The 21981-nt window shown below is 36.8% G+C and overlaps 1 protein-coding gene and 1 long non-coding RNA gene across 10 annotated transcripts in view; one reads left to right on the top strand and one right to left on the bottom strand.

Moving 5' to 3' along the window:
* The window catches only part of ZNF385B (zinc finger protein 385B), a 448508-nt gene that overhangs the window by 249120 nt on the left and 177407 nt on the right, over positions 1–21981 (top strand). The gene's annotated exons all lie outside the window — the stretch shown is intronic.
* LOC122226314 lies at positions 893–21807 on the bottom strand. 3 transcript variants are annotated; one of them, XR_006205583.1, is made up of 7 exons: positions 21592–21807; positions 10607–10695; positions 8613–8860; positions 5155–5315; positions 4913–5011; positions 1508–1668; positions 893–987 (listed from the first exon to the last, which is right to left on the bottom strand). It is a non-coding gene; the product is annotated as an uncharacterized LOC122226314 (long non-coding RNA). The 3 variants fall into 3 exon arrangements; XR_006205581.1 differs by having other exon boundaries at positions 1508–1672; positions 21592–21805; XR_006205582.1 differs by lacking the exon at positions 21592–21807 and adding an exon at positions 11371–11767 and having other exon boundaries at positions 1508–1672.

Below are 21981 nucleotides of genomic sequence, written 5' to 3'. Positions count from 1 at the left end.
AAAATTTTAAAGCCCCATGCGTCAGAGACCCCTGCAGCTTGGACCCACACCAACTCTCTGGGAGAGGGTCTCGCTGAGCAATGGCCAGGTGCTGGCTTGCCCTAGAAAGCATTCATGTGATTGCACAGTGGCAGAGGTTCAGAGAATACGGTAAACCACAACAGACAGCCAGCACCAGGGTTTGCTGCACGCTGGCATCTTTGTCCCAATACCAGCAAACATGGCTGCTCTTCAGGGGTCCTCTGGGACCTTTGCCTGTGGGGAGGCCATATGGCTGCTACCAAATGCACTCCAATAAGGGGAACCACCACGGACCCCTCAAACCCTGCTGCCTCCTCCTGGGAATTTGCCCTACTTCCTCACCAGAGCACCACCAGGCACTGAGCTCCAAAACTTCATACTCTACGCTCCACTGTTTATAGAATCCTGGTGGATTGAAACCCTCCCCTTTCTCCCTGTCAATGATGTTGGGGAACAGATTTCTTGTTCAGTCTCCCCTGAAAGTGTTTTCACTCTTTCTGTCTCTTTCTCTCCCACTACATTCAGGGAGAGTGCTTTTCTTGCATGATCCCAAGATGTCACGCTCCTCCCCTTTCCCTTTCTCTGTTCTCTTTCCACAAAAACAACTCCCCACCCTCTGCAGCTTTTCTCTCCTTGAGTTCACCTCTCTGCATTGTGTACCTGCTGTGTGGTTCAAGTTATGCAGATTGTTGTGTTAATCCTCAGCTCAATTTCCTAGGTGTTCAAAATGGCTTGATGCTGATCTAGCTGCATTTCAGGGACAAGACAAGCTCAGGGCTTCCATGTTCCTCCACCATCTTAACCACCTTTCACCAATACATACAGTTTTTATCTCATTTCTATTTTAGAAAACATAGTCTTAAAAATCACATTCAACTTATTGGCTTTAGTGTTATCTGACATGCTGTGTATTCTTCTGTTGGGCTCAGATATAGATTTTTCTCTTTTTAAATTGTTAATACACATCTAGTAGAAGAAGAAAAAGAAACAAGATATTCCTTTGTTAAATGTTCATTGCAATATTCTTATTGCTTTAAAACTGTAAGGTTTATTCTCTCAGGAGAAACTGATTTCAGAAATAATTATCTTTGTATTGGAGTCAAACAAATAATCCATTGTGGAACTGAAATCACATTGGAAGCCCAATCTCATAACACCAAGTAATAAGTATATTTGCATTCTATGATCCTTGATTAGTGATATAATTTTAATATTCAGTACTTCTAAAAACATGCATATTATACAGAGGTTATTTCATAACACAATTTCTTTTTAGTTTGTAGTGAAATGTATTTTAAATTCTTAGAGAAAAAAAAGAAGGGGAGAAAGAGGACAGTGACATTTTTTAAATATGATCTTATAAGCTTATTTGCATAAGTTTAAATTTTGTTTCTTTGTGAATTCAGTAGAAAATATTACTGGAATTTTAAAGAAACAGCATAATCAATTCAGAATTTACATCTCCAACCCCAGTGAAGTAACCTACTTTTCCATAATTTTTTTTGGCTCTGTACGCTGAGGAGGCAACATCTACTGACAGTGACTGTATTGTTTGTTAGTTTCCACCGAGGTGCACAGTGAGTGAGTGGAGTCTGTCCAGTACTCCAGCAGGCATAGGATACAAGGAAGAGTTTGTGAAGGCTCACACTATCTGTAACAAAACGTGTGGCAGGTTAACCGTACTTCTCAGCTCTTTATACCTTTGTTGCACATAAATTACAGACAGACTGAATTGACTTCTGCTAAGAAACATGCTTCTCGGTAAGTAACATACCTTCCGAATGGTAGATTTGTTCTGAAGTGATAGAAAAGATATATAGGGAGGTATACTTGGCTTTGGATGTAATTTTCCAGATTTGTACAGATTTCATATAGTGCTGGGCAATGCCATGATTGGTATTATTTGTCCTACTAGGATTTTAGTTGATGAGGTATGGCACCTTAGAGTGATCTTGTACATGTATGTATAAATTAAAGAGGGAGCATGACTAGCATAACTATACTTTTTTCCCTTCCATTAAGATGAACACAACATTTTGGGGTTTAATTAGTAGTTGTTATAGACAACAGAGTCCATGTGATCTAAGTGTTAACGTGACTTCTGGTTTAAAAATATGTTGCACTTCCATATGTTGTTAAAATGCTCTGATATGTCCTCTAGAAAGAGCTGGTTCTACATGATCATTTTATTGATATGTAACATATATGGGAATGCCTAGATTGTCAGTTTTAACATTAGTTTCAAGTAGGAGAACATTGAAAAAGTGAAGTGTTAAGCATATTTTTAGTAGTATTCACAATTATATCTTAAGTGTTATAAAATATTTTTAAATATAGCATTTGCATGCATTAGTCTTAATAGAAATCTGGCAAAACCTTTAATAGAGAATCTGACATAGGGAATCTTTCTCACTTTATAGAATATGATTAAATTAGAATTTCATTGGAAGCTACATAAACATTTTTAAAATGCTTCATACATTAAAAATGCTTCATTTATTGTCAAGTTAATATTGTGAAACACTGGTTGAATTTTATGCCATGGATTATTTATTTTAAAAACATTTTCTTACTAGAACGTGTCAGTAAGTGTACAATGCATTATGGAATTTTCCAGTTAATAAGGGCTAAACAAACATTTGAAATTTCTAGGAAATTAAGTGAAAACATCTTTTATTGCGATGGTTATACTTTGACCAGTTGTACACATTACTTCACATGTGAGAACAATTTTAGCCTTTACTGGAGTTATTCATTATGTCACTATTTAGGGATGTTTGATACCCATTTGGGACATAGTAAATATAACTAGGTTGGTAGTTTAAAAGATAAATTATATTTGTACTTCATTATCAGGATGTTTGAATAATTTAAATATTAGTTAGGTCTCCACAGATTAAGCCTAAAATTGATGATGTATTTTAGAGGTCAGTTTTTGCTATAATTTCAAGCCTATTTATTATTCTACTTAGTAACAGTATACTGTTATGAAGAAAATACTGGACTAGGAATGAGGTGACACATTTGGTTCCTGGCTCCTCAACACTGCTCCTAACCTCTTCTATAAATCTATAAAATTATTTCGTAGAGTTTTACTTTATTTTTGCTATTCCACTTCTGCCCTCTTAGTTTTTATTATCCTTTCATGTTGATGGAACTCTGTATACATGTATAAAATGAATTGGATGTTTTAAAAAGAGCCTTTATTTTATTTTATTTTATTTTATTTTATTTTATTTTAATTCCAGTATAGTAACATACAGTGTTATATTAGTTTCATGTGTACAGCATAGCTATTCAGCATTTCCATACATCACTCATCGCTCATCACAAGTACACTCCTTAATCCCCATCACCTATTTCACCCAACCCCCACCCACCTCCCCTCTGGTAACCATCAGTTTGTTTTCCATAGTTAAGAATCTGTTTCTTGGTTTGTCGCTCTCTCTTTCTCCTTTGCTTGTTTGTTTTGTTTCTTAAATTCCACAGATGAGCGAAATCATATGGTATTTGTCTTTCTCTGACTGACTTATTTTGCTTAGCATTATACTCTCTAGCTTCATCCATGTCACTGCACATGGCCAGATTTCATTCTTTTCTATGACTGAACAATATTCCATTGTAAATATATACCATACATTCTTTACCCATTCATCTATCGATGGGCACTTGGGCTGCTTCCATAATTTAATTACTGTAAATAATGCAACATAAGGGTGCATGTATCCCTTTGAATTAGTGTTTTTGTATTTTTTGGATAAATACCCAGTCGTGCAATTACTAAATCATGGGGTAGTTCTATTTTTAACTTTTTGAGGAAACTTCACACTGTTTTCCACAGTGGCTGCACCAGTTTGCATTACCACCAACAATACAAGAGAGTTCCTTTTTCTCTGCATGTCTCACCAACATGTGTTATTCTTGTATTTTTTATTTTAGAAGGGCCATTCTTTTATATGGGGGCTCCCTTCATATTATAAGGTTCAATGCTATTGATGGGGAATGAGTGATGGAAATAATTTACTATAGTTAACCTGGCTTCTGGAAAGTGCACCTAGGCTTGTGTGAGTAGCCACCATTTTATTTAACATTTACCAAGGTCCTGATACATATGCATATTTTTTAAAAGCTTCAAAGTCAGAAAATCCTTACCAATACACATCTTGAAGGTATTTATTTTTTTTAATCCTTCAATTTAAATTATCTAAACAGTAGCTTCTTATATGTAAAATCTCAAAAGATGTTACACACCGTATCCATTACTTCTCCATTTACCGAAGATTTCTCCATCTGACTGGAAAGTAAAAGTTTACAGACTTGAGCCTTTTCTGTCATCTCACTGAGATAATTTCACTATGGCTGAGGTGGCAAAGCATGAGCTTCAGATGACAGGAGTTTGAATTCCTCTACTCTGCCTCTACTTCTGAAAGGTTTCAGGAAAATTGCCCATCCTTTCTAAACTCATTTCCTCTATACAAGTGGATACAACTGTTCATCTCATAGGATTGCTATAAGGATTGAGTAGGTGATATTTATAAATGTAAACTGTGGTACTTGAGCCTTTAAATTGGTGACCAGTAAATGGTAGACAATTACTGTTGTTGTCTTATGAAATTATCAACTCTTGATTTCTATTAGAATTTACCCTTCTCTCTAGGATTGCTGCAACTATATGGGTTTTATGAAGTTATTCACTCCAGTGTTCCAATAAGATGACTGAATTATTTTCCTGTGTGAATTTTGAGTCAACTAGAGCTAACTCTAAATTATAGTCATGAGCTATAATTACTTCAATGGTTAAGACCATTTTGGCCTCTGGGAGTGAAAAGTTGTATTTTATAGTGCATGTGAAAGAAGTATTTGTGAATTCAACTCTGTCTTCTATTCATACCTGGGTTAAAATGAGCCACGGTGTCGAGCTGTTTCTTTGGAACATTACATAAACTTACTTGTTCTTGGCCACATAGCAATTGGGAATATACAAACAGACCTGAAAGGAACCAAACAGCAAATCTTCACAGGCAGGAAACCCAATATTTACACATTAATCAATAGGGTGATGGTCACTAAGGTGGCTTATGACTAAGATTTCTTGTTCATCATGAATGGGAGCTGGCATTTTCAAGTACTTACTTCATGTTAGTGTGTTCAACGGGACTAGACTGAAGCACAATTGTGCCACAGGCATTCCGACCCAGAGCCTCTCTGTTCTCCTTCCTCTGCTCCAGTAGGGAGTGCTCTCACATTCTTCTCATTTTCCCCCATCAAACTGGTTTTTCCATCTTCTATTCACACTAAAATGTACATGGGTTTTGGTGCTTCACCAATATTTTCTATGTATTCATATTTTAACATACAGAAAAACTTTAAGCTAAAAGTCTAAGATCCTAACTCTGTGCAATTTGAAGTAATAGCCAGTGGGTTGGAAGGTTTTGGAGCAACAAAGAAAAACAGATACATCTTTTAGATTATACATCCTCATTACCCTCCAAGGGGCAAAAATGCATTCTAGGGAAAAAAAATCTTAACTCTTCTTATGTATAAAGCACAGATCTACATATAGTCTGTATGCACAGATATACATATAGTATGTGGTATATCTGTGGTATTAAATTTTTGTGGGTAGGGTGATTAAGAAAAAAAGTGTCAAGAAGACCCCTTGGGGGGTGGGGGAAGATGATGAAAAAAGTTGAGAAATGCTGCTGTAGATGAGAATTTTAAAGGACTCTGTTAAGCCTGTTGAGGCTGTTGAGGCAAATTCTACTGAATTTGTGCTAAATATTTTCAGTATGAAGTAACATACTTCCAACTTAATACTTACATTGAAAAACAGTATTTATGTTCTAATAAGTCAAATATGCTCACTTGTTGTACTTTTTACTCTTTAATTATAAGAGTAAATAAAGGAGAAAGACTTAAGAACGAGAGGTACTTAAATTTGAATTCCACCTCCTCTCTTATTTGTTTTGTGACCCTTGGCAGATCACTTACCCTCTTTAGGCCTCATTCTTTTTGTCTTTAGTTTACCTGGGGATCATTGTGTCCACATTTCTATAATGTCAACATTGTGTATCACAAGTATTAATCAAAATAAGGTACATAAAACCTTCTACACCTGGCCTAGTACATTATAAGTGGATGCCAATTACTAGCTATAATTCTTTGTGTTGTACCTTTCTGTCAGTTACTTTCTTAAATTTATCATAGAAAAAAAGATTTAAATTTGGGAGATAAAAGTATTGTTACCCATAAAATACAGAAGTTTCTCTAGGAAATATGTTAATATTGTCCATAAAGAGAAAGATAAATTTCAGGTTTCCTTTAAGCCAATAACCATACTTATTGACATAAATCAAAACCAGATGAGGGGCGCCTGGGTGGCGCAGTCGGTTAAGCGTCCGACTTCAGCCAGGTCACGATCTCACGGTCCGTGAGTTCGAGCCCCGCATCAGGCTCTGGGCTGATGGCTCAGAGCCTGGAGCCTGTTTCCGATTCTGTGTCTCCCTCTCTCTCTGTCCCTCCCCGTTCATGCTCTGTCTCTCTCTGTCCCAAAAATAAACGTTGGAAAAAAAAAAAAAATTAAAAAAAAAAAAAAAAAACAGATGAAATCTACAGGGCATCTGGCTGGCTCAGTCAGAAGAGCATGCAACTTTTGATCTCCGGGTGAGCCCCACATTGGGTGTAGAGATTACCAAAAATGAATAAACTTAAGTTAAAAAGACAGATAAAATCTAAATTAAACTCTTTTTGGTCAGAGGCAGTCCTCTGCTAAATTAAACTTTTAACATATCTAGTTGCTAATGTAGCCTGTTAATGTAGAATGATTCATTTTTCTGGCAGTTTTGTTGAAATATGTTTTTTTTTAATTCTATTCAGCTGTGAAGTCATTATTTTATTTCCCCTAGTACCATGAGAACTCAGTATCCTTTGGAATTGATGTCTGTTTATGACATCACTTTTGCCAGTAATGTCATCATTTCCTGTCTCTGTATAGATAATATTTGCTTTTAGGTATTCACCAACATGTATGGATTTGTAGGCTAGAAAAGTTAACTGAAAGGAAGTAGTGCGAATCAGCTGGTATTTCAAATTTGAAAATTCAAGTGAAGTGGAGTGAAATTCGGTATCGATACAACTCTTGAGGATTCATGTGAAATTGGGTGAATTTTAGTATCAATACAACTTTGGGGAAGATTATATTTGTTTTTTTTTTTTTTTTGCAAGAAGTGCCCGTAATTCTGTCTCTCCCCACCCCTTCACAAGTGGTTGCTCTGCTTTTGTGATAAATATTAAAACTCTAAACTACTGAATATTCCCTGGTTATTGATTTTTTTTTTAACTTTGTAAGATTAAATACTCTACAGATGAAAATCCAATGGAGAAGGAAGAGTGCTTTCATTGTAAGGATTGTGATGTGGCAAAACAGAATAAATGAGCAACTCTGAAATGCATGACATCCCTCCTTGCCTTTTCAGCTTATCTTCTTTTTAGGTACTTTATCTTATCAACATTGCTTCCCTTTTTCTGTGATAGAAGTCCTTTAATAACAAATAACCATGGAGTAGTGTTCTCCATCCCAGAGTTTGGCTTTGAGAGCAGAAAATAGGAGTTTGAGGAGCAGAATTAAGAGAATGCTATGGATAGACAACATGCTTATCCAGCAGAAATGGCCCACAAGTAGTGGAATTCAGAAAGCAACAAGGATCCAATTATTTAATACTCTTCCTAGCTCTCCAGGGAGCTGAGAGAGCAGAATTTCACAAGGTAGACAGATGTCACATTTCAAAAGCATATTAGAAATCAAAGAACCTTATTTGAAATAAAGTATATTGGCTCAGATTCTGTCTCTATATGCTTCAAAAATCATACTCCAAAAGGATTTGGGGGAGAATTTTTGACTTCATAAAGTCATTGGGCTGCAAAGTTGGATTAAGAATAAGAATACATATCTACTAAATGACACCCTGGAAGTTCTGGTGTATACTAGATATTCTCTCACCCATACAGAATCATCTCATGTCTACTTGCTGCCATTTCACTGGAAGAATCTGCAAGTTTTCAAGATATTAGGAGACAAATGTTTCAGCAGAAATGTTGAGATTTGTAAGATAGCCCCTTTCAGGACTGACCAGTGAAACCTTTTCCCCAAATCTGGAAATCTAAAAGTGTCACCCCCTAGAGGTTAGAATAACCTTCACAGACTTGGAACTACAGCATGATGAGAAATTAATACGGTACTTTTCATCATCCCTATTTCACTTAAGACGGACAAAGTGACCTAACCAAAACACGTCATCTAGGAAAATTGGAATTAGAACCCAGTTCACTACTTCTTTCTATTCATTCACTGTGCTTCTTTCTCTTTCAGGTAGGTAGACAAGAGACCTGGCCCAGGTGACAGGCCACTATATATGTGGCACACTTGTATATATGTGTGCTGGAAGGTCATGCAATGCCCCCTACTCCATCCCTTAATTCTGTATGCATCTCTCAGTCACCAAATACAAGATCTTCCTCTGTAGTATACTTGAAAATTCGTGGAGCCAGACCAATGACTTTTTTCTGTTAAAATTGTTTTTGCCTCCTCTCACCCATGTGCATTTCTCTGTTTCTTTCTACAGAAATATTTCAAAATAATTCAGAGAAGCATCGCCAATTATTTTTCATCCCTTTAGAAAGATTAAAGTGTCCTTGACTGATGTGGGCCAGTCACTAGCCAGTCTGTACTTGTTCACCAGCCTGGGTATTACTGAAACAAGAGCATGTTGCTGCTGCTGGTCACATATTATCCTTGGCTTTTCCTTCTTTACCACTTTCTTGAGGCTTGTAGGTCACTTTCCTGTGGATGGAAGAAATAGAGATGGATTGGTTTGATAATTGACCTGTGCCTGATATATTGGTTTTAAGTCTCATACAAAGTAAGAAGGACCTGACTATTCTATGGTGGGTCAAACAGTTTGATTGAAAGCATGATCAGCTGGGTTTTTCAAAGAGAGTATAATGAGGGATGTTTGCAGTGGTATGGTAAGTTTGAAGGGAGTCGCCGATAGATGTCATCGTTCCTACTGACCCACCACAAACTCTCTCATTCCTGAAGGAGAAAGGAGAGGGAGTTAATGGAGGTGTCTAAATTTGGTGAGAGCTGAAATTGGAGGCTGTAAAGGATAGTACTCAACAAAAGCTGTTATCATAGGCAAGATGTCACTGCCAAATGCAGACAAGGAGGAAGACTGAAAGGAATATTCCAACTTCTCCCTTCTTCCCATACAGAATGGGCAAAGAACCTGGGATGAGCAAGGATCTGGGAGCAAACAGAGAACAACCAGCACACATGGTCTCCTGAACTTATTTCAAAACATCTTTCCCGTCCAGGACTTAATTTGAACAATAACTGATGGAAGTGTTCCTTTAATGCATCATATTCCTCTGTGTTTTTTTTTAAATGTTCTAGACATTTTAAAATTTTAACTCAGAATCCTTAATGCAAATGTTAATTGTTGAACTATGTAGTGGTAATCCACAGAGTCTAGTGAGGGGTTGGGATCTGTTTGCTTCTAAAAGAAATGGTTCCAACTTGGGGTGCCTGGGTGTCTCCATCAGTTAAGTGTCTGCCTCTTGATTTCAGCTCAGGTCATGACATGATCTCACTGTTCACGAGTTTGAGCCCTGTGTTGGGCTCTACATTGATAACACGGAACCTGCTTGGGATTCTCTGCCTCTCTCTCTCTCTCTCTCTCTCTCTCTCTCTCAAAAATTAGTAAATAAAAATTTACTTAAAAAAAAAAAAAGAATGGTTCCAACTTGCCGTACTTCTGCATTTTTGACCATGCGTTTTTATGGTCCGCTGGTATTCTGTGACATTGACTGGCAGGTGTCGCAGCTGTACATGTCTGTAGCAACTCTAGCACCTAGTTCTGAATTCAACTATTTTCATTTCTCTGTTCATTTAGAAAAGGCATAACCATCACTGTAGTCATTTGCCCAACACACTTTTATTGATCATCTATTCTGCGCAGTAAAGGCCCTGAGAAAATTGAGGTAAGCAAAGAGAAAATCCTCCTGCCCTTAAGGAGTTTATGTCTTAAGTTTTTTCTAAGCTAGACTTTGAGACCTCAAGGACTCTCTTAAGGATCTTTAATCTTCTGATGCTTTTCTGAGAGGTGGGGGTGGGAGTGGGCAGAGGCACATTTTCTGGACCTTAGCTGAATTCTGAACTGTCAAGATTACTAAATAAATATATGAGGTATTTATGTTACTCTATTTAGTATCATTGTTGTCAGTCACTCAAAAAATTGTTTCTGAGTATTTATTATATGCTTGTATGTGTAGCGATTGAGAAATTAATAAAATATGTTAGTGTTCGGGGTACTGTTCATCTAGTTGGGAAGCAGATATGAAAATTACAAAGGCTGAGTGTCAAGGTCTATGGGTCCAGCAAATGATTCCATTGTTAGGATGAGACTGACTATGAGAGTTACAGTAATAACCATAGCGCCCAATTTCCTGGCTGCTCAGGCAAGCAGTTTAAAGCCTCACTGTTAGTAATGTGTTGCTTTTATTTAATAGAAGTTCCATAAGTACTTACTTGTAAAAGTAGTGTTTCCCAGAATCCTACTGGCAGACTATTCAACTCTTTGAAACACACATGAAACAGTTCCAAGCTCAATGTTAACACTGGGAATAAACCACATGATTCTCAATTAGGGGATTCAGTAGGAATTATGGTTTTAAAGATCATTGAACATGTACCTTATACTAGTAGTATAGACCTGGACTCTGGAAAAATGCTCACTGAAACTATGAAAACTGAAACCACATAATCATGAAAAAGTTGTCCTAATAGTGGTAGGCATTATTTATGTATCTGAGCAGTTGCAACTACGGACTCTACTACTACCTATAAAGTCATAGCCGTTGTTATATATCCAAAGCTATGAGAAATGCTTGGTCTAAGCCAGAGTTGGGTAATCACCTGATATGCTGAAAGGAAGCTCAACAATCCTAGTTTTTGTCTAACTAAGACTAAAACTTTTCTCTGATAGTACGTTTTTGGCATGCCCAATGAAGCTCTGTCTTTCTAAACAATAGGAAGAAACACTCCTATGGAATGTATTTTTTATTTCTTCCTGACTCTTTTTTTCCTTATTTTTTTCTTTTTTTTAAGTTTCATTAATTTATTTTATGAGAGAGAGAGAAAAAAAAAAAGCATGAGTTGGGAAGAGGCAGAGAGAGAGAGAGAGAGAGAGAGAGAATCCCAAGCAGACTCCACACTGTCAGTGCAGAGCCTGATGTGGGGCTTGAACCCACGAACCATGAGATCATGACCTGAGCTGAAGTTGGACACTTAACTGACTGAGCCACCCAGGTGCTCCTCCCTTATTTTTTTTCTACGAAGAGGTGTCCCTGATAAAGAAAAGGGAAACTAATATTAGCCACTTTCCCTGAGGACAATAATCTTCTTTAAGTTTTCCACAATATCCACAGTGATTGGATTCACACCTTAGCTGCTACTTTAACACCAATCCATACACATGTTATGATGCTATAGGTTTACCACCAAGGACCTAGGAAGCCTTTACAGAGCAACATTGACATCCTTTACCAAGTTATACATCATATTTGGAGTTCTCACAAAAAACTTAGTCTCAGAGACTGTCTTATTGGAATTTTGCTCATTCATTCATTATAGTAAAAGAGATTGAGTGGCTTATGTACTGTATAATATAGTATGTCCATGAGGCTGGAAAAATATAAACTTATTTTTATACTGTGTGTTAGCTATATTTTATAATATTTTGTTTGGTGTACTTTTCTTCAGCCTCCAGACACATTTTAGGTGAAGTACTTCTTCTTCTTTTTTTTTTTTTTAAATTTTTTTAACGTTTATTTATTTTTGAGACAGAGAGAGACAGAGCATAAACGGGGGAGGGTCAGAGAGAGGGAGACACAGAATCTGAAACAGGCTCCAGGCTCTGAGCTGTCAGCACAGAGCCCGATGCGGGGCTCGAACCCACGGACCGCGAGATCATGACCTGAGCCGAAGTCGGCCGCTTAACTGACTGAGCCACCCAGGCACCCCTTAGGTAAAGTACTTCTAAATGCAAAGCAATATGTCCAATTATTAACCTAAAAAAGTACAACACATATCTTATTTTACCCATGTTTCTAGACTTTTTGGACACTGTTAGTATATATGTTTAGTAACTGTATTTTTTTCCAGATTAACCACTAAATACATTGCTTTACATTTAGAAATTTTTTTATCTGAAAACACATTCTGGAACATACTGTTTCAAAATATAATTTACATATTGTTTAAAAATAAGTTTATCCCTACAAATGCCAAATAATCATATTGTATACCTGAAACTAATATAATGTTACATGTCAATTATATCTCAAAAAAAATAGCTTATCCTATGTTAGTTACCTAACTTTACAGACAACGTGTTTAATTTGACCCTTTTTTTGAAAGTCACTTTAAAAAAAAAGTTTATTTATTTTCTGAGAGAGAGAGAGAATGACAGAGAGGGAAAGAGAGAATGAGAGAGAGAGAAAGAGAGAGAGAGAGAATCCCAAGCAGGTTCCACACTGTCAACCCAGAGCCTGACATGGGGCTTGAACTCATAAACCCTGAGATCATGACCTGAGCCAAAATTGAGTCAGACGCTTAACCAACTAAGCCACCCAGGCGCCCCTTAATTTGACCTTTTTGTCAGATTTTCTTCAAATGGTAAAAAAAAAAATCTTGGGAAAAGACATGCATCCTGAAGATATTAAAGTGAGAATTATTTAAGCAAGTCAATGTGTTTTTCCTATATTATGCAGTTAAATTAATGTATGTCTTTGTGTTTTCATCCTTGAGTAATGTCAGTGACAAAGGGGAATCAACAATTGGCATTATTTCCAAATGTTTGCCATTTTGATACTGATAACTATTATGCTGCTTTTTGCCTTAATCAATTTTTCCCTTGTATCAGGGTATGACTGTATCAATTGTCTAGTAGATTTAATGCCGCTTAGCTGTCTAATAAGACAGGGAAATGCTTAGCTATCAGTCAGCCAGGTCTTATGCTGTGACACATGGATTCAAAGAAAATTCATAATGTTACGTAGATAACCACAAAAGACTTTTGTGTCTTGGTTTCTCACCTCCCTACCTTATTGATTTGCTTTTTTCTACTTCTGATAAAGACAATGAATTATCCATTGTGTATGGAATAAATGTGAGTTACTGATATAGCCAAATGACTGAAAAGGCAAAGTGCTGCTTTCAAAATGACAGTTCGTTATAGGATTCCTTTTTCAACAATAATCCCACAGCCTGTGCACCAAGCCCAAGCATGAAGAATATCATGTTACCCTTTCAGCACTTACCAATATATCTATTACTTGGGCTTTTATTTATCTTCAAGCATCCCTTATCTTGAATAACGTATGGCACCTTCTCTCACCAATGCTCATTTTTTGTGTTCATCCCTGAATATAGAAACCCTATTTATAAAGCAAAAGTTTTCCATAGACCAATGTTGTAAACATGGACATCACATGGGAATCACAATTTATTTCTCTCTTTCATACTTTAAACATCCTCCCTTCTTCAAAAACATATTATTTAACATACAGTCTTTCCAAGTGAAATCTCTCACTCTGCTTTTGTGGTCTTCTAGAATCTTCAGAGAAGAACTTTGTTACATTGAGTATAGACAACATATTACAGACATGACAAGACTCACAGGTCTTCTATGCCTCAAAAAGAAAACAATGATGAAATCATATAGCTGTGAAATGGTTATGTATATCAATTACTGGCTCATGGATTTATTCAATAATATGTAATTATTGCCTCCTTCATACCAGGCTCTGTGCTAAGCACTGGGTCTCCAGGGATGATGTTTCTTTACTCCTAGCCTGGAAAAGTGGAGAGGAAGGATACTTGTATTGGGAGATGCAAATAGATATCATGATTGGAATTATGTTTTAAATTTTACTTTTAACTGATTTTATTTTATTAAGCTTAACTTAAAAATGTTTAAACTAAAATATAACATGGGGAAATTTAAGAATATAGAAAGATATGTAATTAAAAGTAAAATTTTTCTTTCCTCTCCCCCAAGTCCTTAATCCTCTTTCCTCCAAACTTTGCTAACAGATTTTATGCTTTGTTGCAGAGTAAAACAAAATAAAAAACTAAAACAAAACACACATAGACACACAAACACACGTACATATATATGTTTGCAGGCACACAAATAGTAGCATATGGCATATTCTGTACTTTCATATTTTCACTTAGTATTTTATCTGGTGTATCTTGTTTATCTGGTGTACCTTTCCATAGAAGGACTAAAATTTTTGATAAAATCAAATGTTAGGAAAGATGTAATATTATATCAAGAACATTTATTTTTCTGAGTGAGTTTCCTATTACCTAGGAATATCTTAGTATTTATTTTTTATAAACAAGTCAGTAAACTAGAATACAATCAATATAGTTGGGCAATTAACATAGATGAATTCCTACCTCTTCTCTTTGGACATCATTCAGGTTTTAACAGTTGTCTTAATAGTTAAGAGATCTATTTATAGTAAAGCAATCTGTTTCAAAATCTCTCATTTCATTTAGTTACTATGTCTGGTTAGTTTCCTGTATTTGGAATAGTTTGCCAGTGGTTTCTCTCTCTCTGGTTTTTTTGTTTGTTTTTTTTTTTAATTTTCATGATCTTGACTCTTGAAAATTAATAGGCCAATTTGGATTTATTTCATGTTTCCTCCTGATTAACCTTAGGTTATAAATTGTGGACAGGAATTATATGAAATCGATGCTACATTCCTCTGATTGAATCCTGCAAGGTCTCAGGTGATTTTAATTTCTCTTATTAGTGATGATGTTCACTTTGATTACTTCATAAAGTTGGTGTTTTCCCAGCTTTTCAACCATAGAGTTACTCTTTTATTTCCCCTTACAACTAGTAAGCATTTTGTAGGGAGTTACTTTGAAACCATAAAAATATCCCATTCCTCATTAGTTTCTCCACTAGTTTATTTCTATCTGCATAGATCATAGTTTTCCATTTTATACATTTTATTTTTTTCAATTTTTAAAAAAGTTTTATTTATTTATTTTAAGAGAGAGAGAGAGCAAGAGCAGGGGAGGGGCAGAGAGAGGGAGAGAGAGAATCCCAAGCAGGTTCCATGCTGTCAGTACAGACCCTGATGCAGGGCTCAAACCCACAAACCGTGAGATCATGACCTAATCTGAACTTAAGAGTCAGACACTTAACAGACTGAGCTACACGCGCTCCTCCTATTTTGTTTATTGAGTTATAATGATGTTAGCACTTGTTTTGGCTTTTTTATGTAGGTAGTCCTTAACTTATAAGATTTATGCACATACTCTGTAGACGTAAACATCCTGTTCTGTTTTCCCCCATCCCTGGGATCTTCTCAACCACATACCTACTCTTTTTTGTCTTTGGTATAGCTGCTATTGAAGGAAACCTTACTTCAATACCACGGCCATAAAGCAGGAGATTATGGCTTTCGGATCACCTTTTGATGATTTGGAGCTTAGTGATCTGTAAGTCTTAAGACAGCTGTATGGTATGCACGTCAGGAGCCAGGGGGCTCTAGACAGGTGTGAGCAGCTCCAGGCTAGAAGCTTCAGGTTGGACATGGCTTGGCTTGGCTTTAAGATTAAAGGGGCTTTAGGGACCTGTATAGAAATTTCTACAAAGAAGATATACAAAAGGACAACAGGTACATGAAAAGATGCTCAACATTACTAGTCATTAGGGAAATATAAGTTAAAACCATAATGATATGTCACTTCAAACTTTTTTAATTGGCCATCATCAAAAAGACAAGACAAATGCTAGCATGGATGAGAATAAAAGTGACCCCTTCTGCACTGTTGGTGGGACTGTAACTTGATACAACCACTATGGAAAATAGTATGGAGGATCTTCAAAAGACTAAAAAGAATTACCATGTGATCCGAGAATTTCACTTTTGGGAATATATCCGAAGAAAACAAAACATACTCAAAGAGATACCTGCACCCCATCCTCATGTTTATAGAACATCATTTACAAAGAGCCAAGACATAAAACAACTGAAGAGGTCAAAAGTACAAACTTCCACTTATAAGATATATAAAAACTAGGGATATAATGTACATCATGACAACTAGAGCTAACACTGCTGTGTGATATAAGGGAAAGCTGTTAAGAGAGTATCCTATGAGTTCTCATCATAAGAAGAAATTTTTTTTCCTTTTTTCTTTTTATTGTATCTCTATAAGAAGATAGATGTTAGCTGAACCTACTGTGGTAATCATTTCACAATATATGTAAATCAAACTGTCTTGCTGTATGCCTTAAATTTATACAGTGATGTATGTCAACTATTTTTCCATGAAACTGGGGAAAAATAATGTAACAGCATCCACATATGGAAATCTACTTGACAGTTCTTTAAAATAAATGCATTTTATTGAGAAAAATATATATATAAAGTTATCTGGGAAGAAACCAATAAATATAGATTCTAAGAATTGAGGAAACAAAGATGTCTTCACACATGTAGATGGTAAAAAAGAAAGGAAAAGAAAAAAGGAAAGAAAGAAAGGCATCTTGGGGTTCAGGGAACTTGAGCATTCTAGGCTATTCTAGGGACAACTTCAGCCACATTAGGGTTTCCTAGACTTTTTTGTGCTAACTAGGAAACCTGATCAGTTTTCTCTGGGGAATGTTCCAGACTATAGCAGAAACTCACAGCTGTTAGCATTCTATTCACATATAGATAAAATGTAATATGGGAAATTTGAATTTCTGGAAGCTAGGACAAGTTTATATCAGCCTTACCTGGAGGGCAAGCAGTCTTCTTCTGTCTAAAAGTCAAAGCCATTGGGGCACCTGGGTGGCTCAGTCAGTTAAGTGTCCGACTTCAGCTCAGGTCATGATCTCACGGCTAATGGGTTCAAGCCCTGCATGGGGCTCTGTGCTGACAGCTCAGAGCCTGGAACCTGCTTTGGATTCTGTGTCTCCCTCTCTCTGCCCCTCCCTCACTCATGCTCTGTTTCTCTCTGTCTCTCTGTCTCTCTCTCAGAAATGAATAAACATTTAAAAAAAAGTCAAAGCTGTGACATCTGACACTAACAACTAAAAAAAAATGTGTGAAATTTTAGTTGCTAAAGGTTTTCTGCTTCTAGATTACAGCTTTGCTTTTATCTATAATTATATTAAAATGGTATATTCACTGAAATCTTCTTCTCAAAGGAAGATATTCCTGGCTATTCTAAAAAAAATTCAATAAAAATATTTTAAAACCATAATAATAATGAACTCAATGCCACTCACCTACTAACCGTATGGTAATCTGTTTATCTATGACATTTAAACTAGGAATATATTTTGTTAATGTATTTCCTTCACAAATTGGAGATTGTGATGTTGTCTTGGCACAGTAGCCTGTATTTCATTACACTTTTACTACAGTGCCAAGGCCAAAGGTCTTCGGTATCACAGGGAGCAAGTCAGGTTTATATTGGGGTCCTCAGCTGAAGACTCACACTGTAAGCAGGAGTTCATTTAGCCATCCATTTCTTCAGTGGATATTTATTGAGCACTACTTGTGCCCAACACACTGTTAAGTGTGTAACGGGACACAGAGTTGAATATAACATCGGATTTGCATGTTTAAAGGATCCCTATAGCAGCATTGTGCAGGATGGAATATAGGAGCGAGGCAGAGGCAGGAGAGCAGGCTAGAAAACATTGCAGTGTTTTCGCTATCGGGGGCAAGATGCCGATATGTGGTGAAGGCAGTGGAACAGACCAGATGGAACAGATTAGACCTAATGTGGTTCTTAAATAAACCCCAAGGGTTATGATTCCCTTTAATAATCAAATGAAAACCTTTGGTCTCCTCTACAGAGAGAAGATGTACATGGATGTGTATACAAGTACAGTTTCATAAGGCCTACCCTTCTGAGTCCCCTTCCTAAAGGGGCACAGGTCTGGCCCTGCAGGTCTCCAGAGACACCTGTCTGTAGTCCCTGTTCTACTATACTCCAAGAAGGGGAAGTACACGTCCAGCTGGGCTGATGAGAAGGTTCTATAGAAGACGTGGAACCTGAACTAGGACTTATAGGAAGAGGGGGCTTCAACAGGTCAGGATGGAGAAGCCACTTCAGAGGGCATCAGCAGTTTCTAGGCTTTTGGCACTTTGTGGATCCTCATGAACTGTTTGGGGAGCACAAAGCTTGAGTCTCAAGAGTAACTGCTACTCAGGGGCAAGGGAGTGGGTGGCACCTGGGTGGCTCAGTCAGTTGAGCTTCTGACTTTAGCTTAGGTCATGATCTCCCAGGTCATCGGGTTCTGTCTTGACAACTCAGAGCCTGAAGCCTCCTTTGGAGTCTGAGTCACCCTCTCTCTCTGCCCCTCCCCCAGTTGTGCTCTCTCTCTCTCAAAAATAAATAAACAAAAAAAATTTTTTTAAAGAGTAACTGTAGGGACGCCTGGGTGGCTCAGTCATTTAGGCATCCGACTTCAGCTCAGGTCATGATTTCATGGTTCATGGGTTCGAGCCCTGCATCACCCTCTATGCTGACAACTCAGAGCCTGGAGCCTGCTTCGGATTCTGTGTCTCCCTCTCTCTTGCCCCTCCCCAGATTGCTCTCTCTCTCTCTCTCTCTCTCTCTCTCACACACACACACACACACACACACACACACACACAAATAAATAAACATTAAAAAAGGCGGGGGGCAGGGCGGGTAACTGCTTCTCAGGGACTCTCTCAAAACTCTCCCTCTTATGTGATGGTGTATATGAAACCCTTAGCAGTTTGCCTGACACATAGACCTCAGTCAGTGTTAGTTCTTATTATTACTAAGTACATCAAATACATAAAAGATAGTGAGATGTGCTGATGTTTCCCCAGATTGATAGAAGGTTATTTGACAGTGATGGCTTTCTTGTATCAGCAGTCCAAGAATTAGGAATAAAAACCAGATGAGAATAAGCCCTGAGAAGGTCAGCGTCCCTCAACCATTCTGTCAGAGTTTCTCCTTCATAAGCTTGCGTGCACACTGCACGCCTCCTAGAAGTTACAGAAGTTGTCCGGATGCTCTGCTGAGCCAGAGTGAAGTCAGACGGTTCTCCCATTTGCTTTGTAAGTCTAATAAGGTGGTGATATGGTGTGCGACCATAGTATTTTAATATTTTCCACCAAACTCCTACCATTAAAAAATCTGATGTCTCATTCTCTAACGAATTGCACACAAGGCTGACACTGCCTCAAATGAAAGCATCTGCTTGCCAATAAATAATGAGAAATTAAGTGCATTTTTTTACACTTTTTTTAAAATTTTACAACAAACTTTTAAAAAAATCACGTGGTCTTTGTAAGATGTAACAGAATTTAAGTCTGTGATATCCTATGTTAAGGTTTCAAACACACTATGATAGGAAAGATGCCAAAAAGGATGATTTGGGGGAAAATGGGAGATCTGGAGTATGATGGAGTCCATGAATCATGAGCAGGTTAGTTTGATTAGATGATGGTCTTAGACTTCATGTTTTATTTTAGCCTAATGTTCCAATCCTGTTACCCATAATCCAAGAAATGATAGGAATACATAGTTGCCAAAATTACCTTTGAAGAATTTGACATCTTGATTCGAATTTCCACAATGAGAGTAAATCTTTGATCACAAATTGTTTAAAATAGAAAATTCTTCAAAAGTGAGTTTCAAAAGATTTGTGACTTACAGGATATAGGATAAAGGGAAGTTTTCCTGTTACATCTATTTTTAGTAAATACTGGGCCTTGATAACTTACACGCAGAGCTCGCTTCACACAGTGGCTGCACGCATTCCTTTTGTGGTCTGACTATGAGCTATGTGATCTCAAAATGATATGACCTCACTGGTAGGATTTTTCTGAGATTCAAATGAGAGAACTGAGTACAGATAGATCTTGGCACAAGGCATGGATATAGCAATCACAAGTTAACGGCTATCAGTACCTTCATCAAACTCTGGCAGTACTGACAAATAGAACTTCACGGTATCGCGGACAGTGATGATTGAATGGATTATATTTGCTTTCCTATGGTTAGAAGCAGGACTGGAAGCAAACTTCAGGATTTGAGCTTCCCCTTTATTTTCACAAGACTAGCAGTTCCCAAATGTGACTGAGCTTCAGTATCATCAGGGGAAATATTTGGGGGTTTGTTTATCTACAAATGTAGAATCTAATCAAAGAATCAGATTAAGTAAGGGGCTTGAAAATGGCACTCAGGATTTTGAATTTCCTACATGTATGTAGCTAACATTTATTGTGTATCTTCTGTGAGCTAACATTGTGCTGTATGATTTTTTCTTTTAGGAGTAAAATGGGCTGTTTTTATTGTTCTAGGAATTTTCATATATATGTAGATTTATATAAGTACAATCACAATTCAGTTTTGTAACCCTAAAAATTTCCTTTGTGCTGTGCCGTTGTAGTCACACCCTCTTTCTACCCCTAACCCTTGGGAACCAGTGAGCTGTTCTCCATAACTGTAGTTTGCCCTCTCCAAACTTTTATATCAAAGAACCGTATATTACTGGCCTCTTTCACTGTCTCAAAGCATAAATTCTTTGAGATGTATTCTTATTGTTACAAGCACCAGTAATTCATTTCTTTTTATTGTTGTGTAGTAGCCCTTTGAATTTGATATTCATTTGAATTTAATAAGTGGTCGTTTTTCAAATATTAGTAGCAACGTTGGAGTCTGAAACCGTATCAGTGATCTTTTCATACTATAAGAAATGCATTGATCTGTCTATACTTTAAATGGATCTTACAACTCTTCATGATTCCGTAACATACTTCATTAGTCATTTGAAAAATATTGATTTCCTGGGATAAGAAAATCCTTCAAATACCGACACATTTCCTTATATAATATCGAAAAATCACGTTCATTAATATTAAGATTAATATCAGTCTCATCAGAAAAATCTTGCAAGACTGTCAAACTCACAGTGGTGATAATAGTTTTCCAAAATATTAATCTTCCCTTGAAGATTCACTTCTTTTTTTTAAAGAAAGTCTGCCAAATTGCCAAGTCTAAAACTACAGTTCGTCTGCCACTCTTTCGAATAAAATGGTGTTCCATGAAAAAAATGTCTATTTCAATTCATAGCTCAATCACACAGAGCCTCTTTTTTTTTGAGACAACCATGATACTACTGTGGACAGAAAATGTGCTTTTTTATGTGTACTTTCCATTTTGTCACATAGAATATTCAGCAGATGTTTATTGAAGGGTTGACTTAATGAAATTAAACATTTTTATTGCATTTTAAAAGCCATTCTTAAGATTAAAAATAAAATTTTTAACTGAGTATTAGTGGTAAAGGCAAGTACTGATGCTATAGCTTGGTGCCACCACCTTTGCTCCTCGAAGATCAGCAAATGTATACACTATTGTTTTTGTACCATCAGTCCAAATGTCAACAAAGTGAAAAAGGCTCACACAAAAAAGTTTTAGGATTATGAAAATAGTTTTGAACTCACAGACCCCCTGAGGTATCTCTCCAGACCTGTAGGGGTCTACAGATCACTCTTGGAGAACTGGCAGATAGATTATGCTGCATATTGATTCAAAGAAGAATAAGATCATTGTGGAACACAGGCCCTATGAGAAGGGGAAAAAAATGAGGATAGGGCTGTTAAGGCATGAGAATACATGGGTGAAGGGGAAGAATATTATTGACCATTAGAAGGGAGGAAGATGTGCCTTATACCCTAGAGATCTCCAAAAACAGAATCCTATTTACTCTCTTAAAACATTTACTGTTACAAGTGGCTCAAGGTAGAAAACCAGATCAAATAATTTCTCAACATTCCTCCAAGTTCTAATATTATGATTTTGTGGTCCCAAAGGATGTGTGGCTTATAATATCT

The sequence above is a fragment of the Panthera leo genome, chromosome C1 (assembly GCF_018350215.1).
Source record: "Panthera leo isolate Ple1 chromosome C1, P.leo_Ple1_pat1.1, whole genome shotgun sequence".
NCBI lineage: Eukaryota > Metazoa > Chordata > Mammalia > Carnivora > Felidae > Panthera > Panthera leo.
The sequence above is the reverse complement of the archived record's forward strand: the minus strand, read 5'-3'. Positions and strand labels throughout refer to the sequence as shown.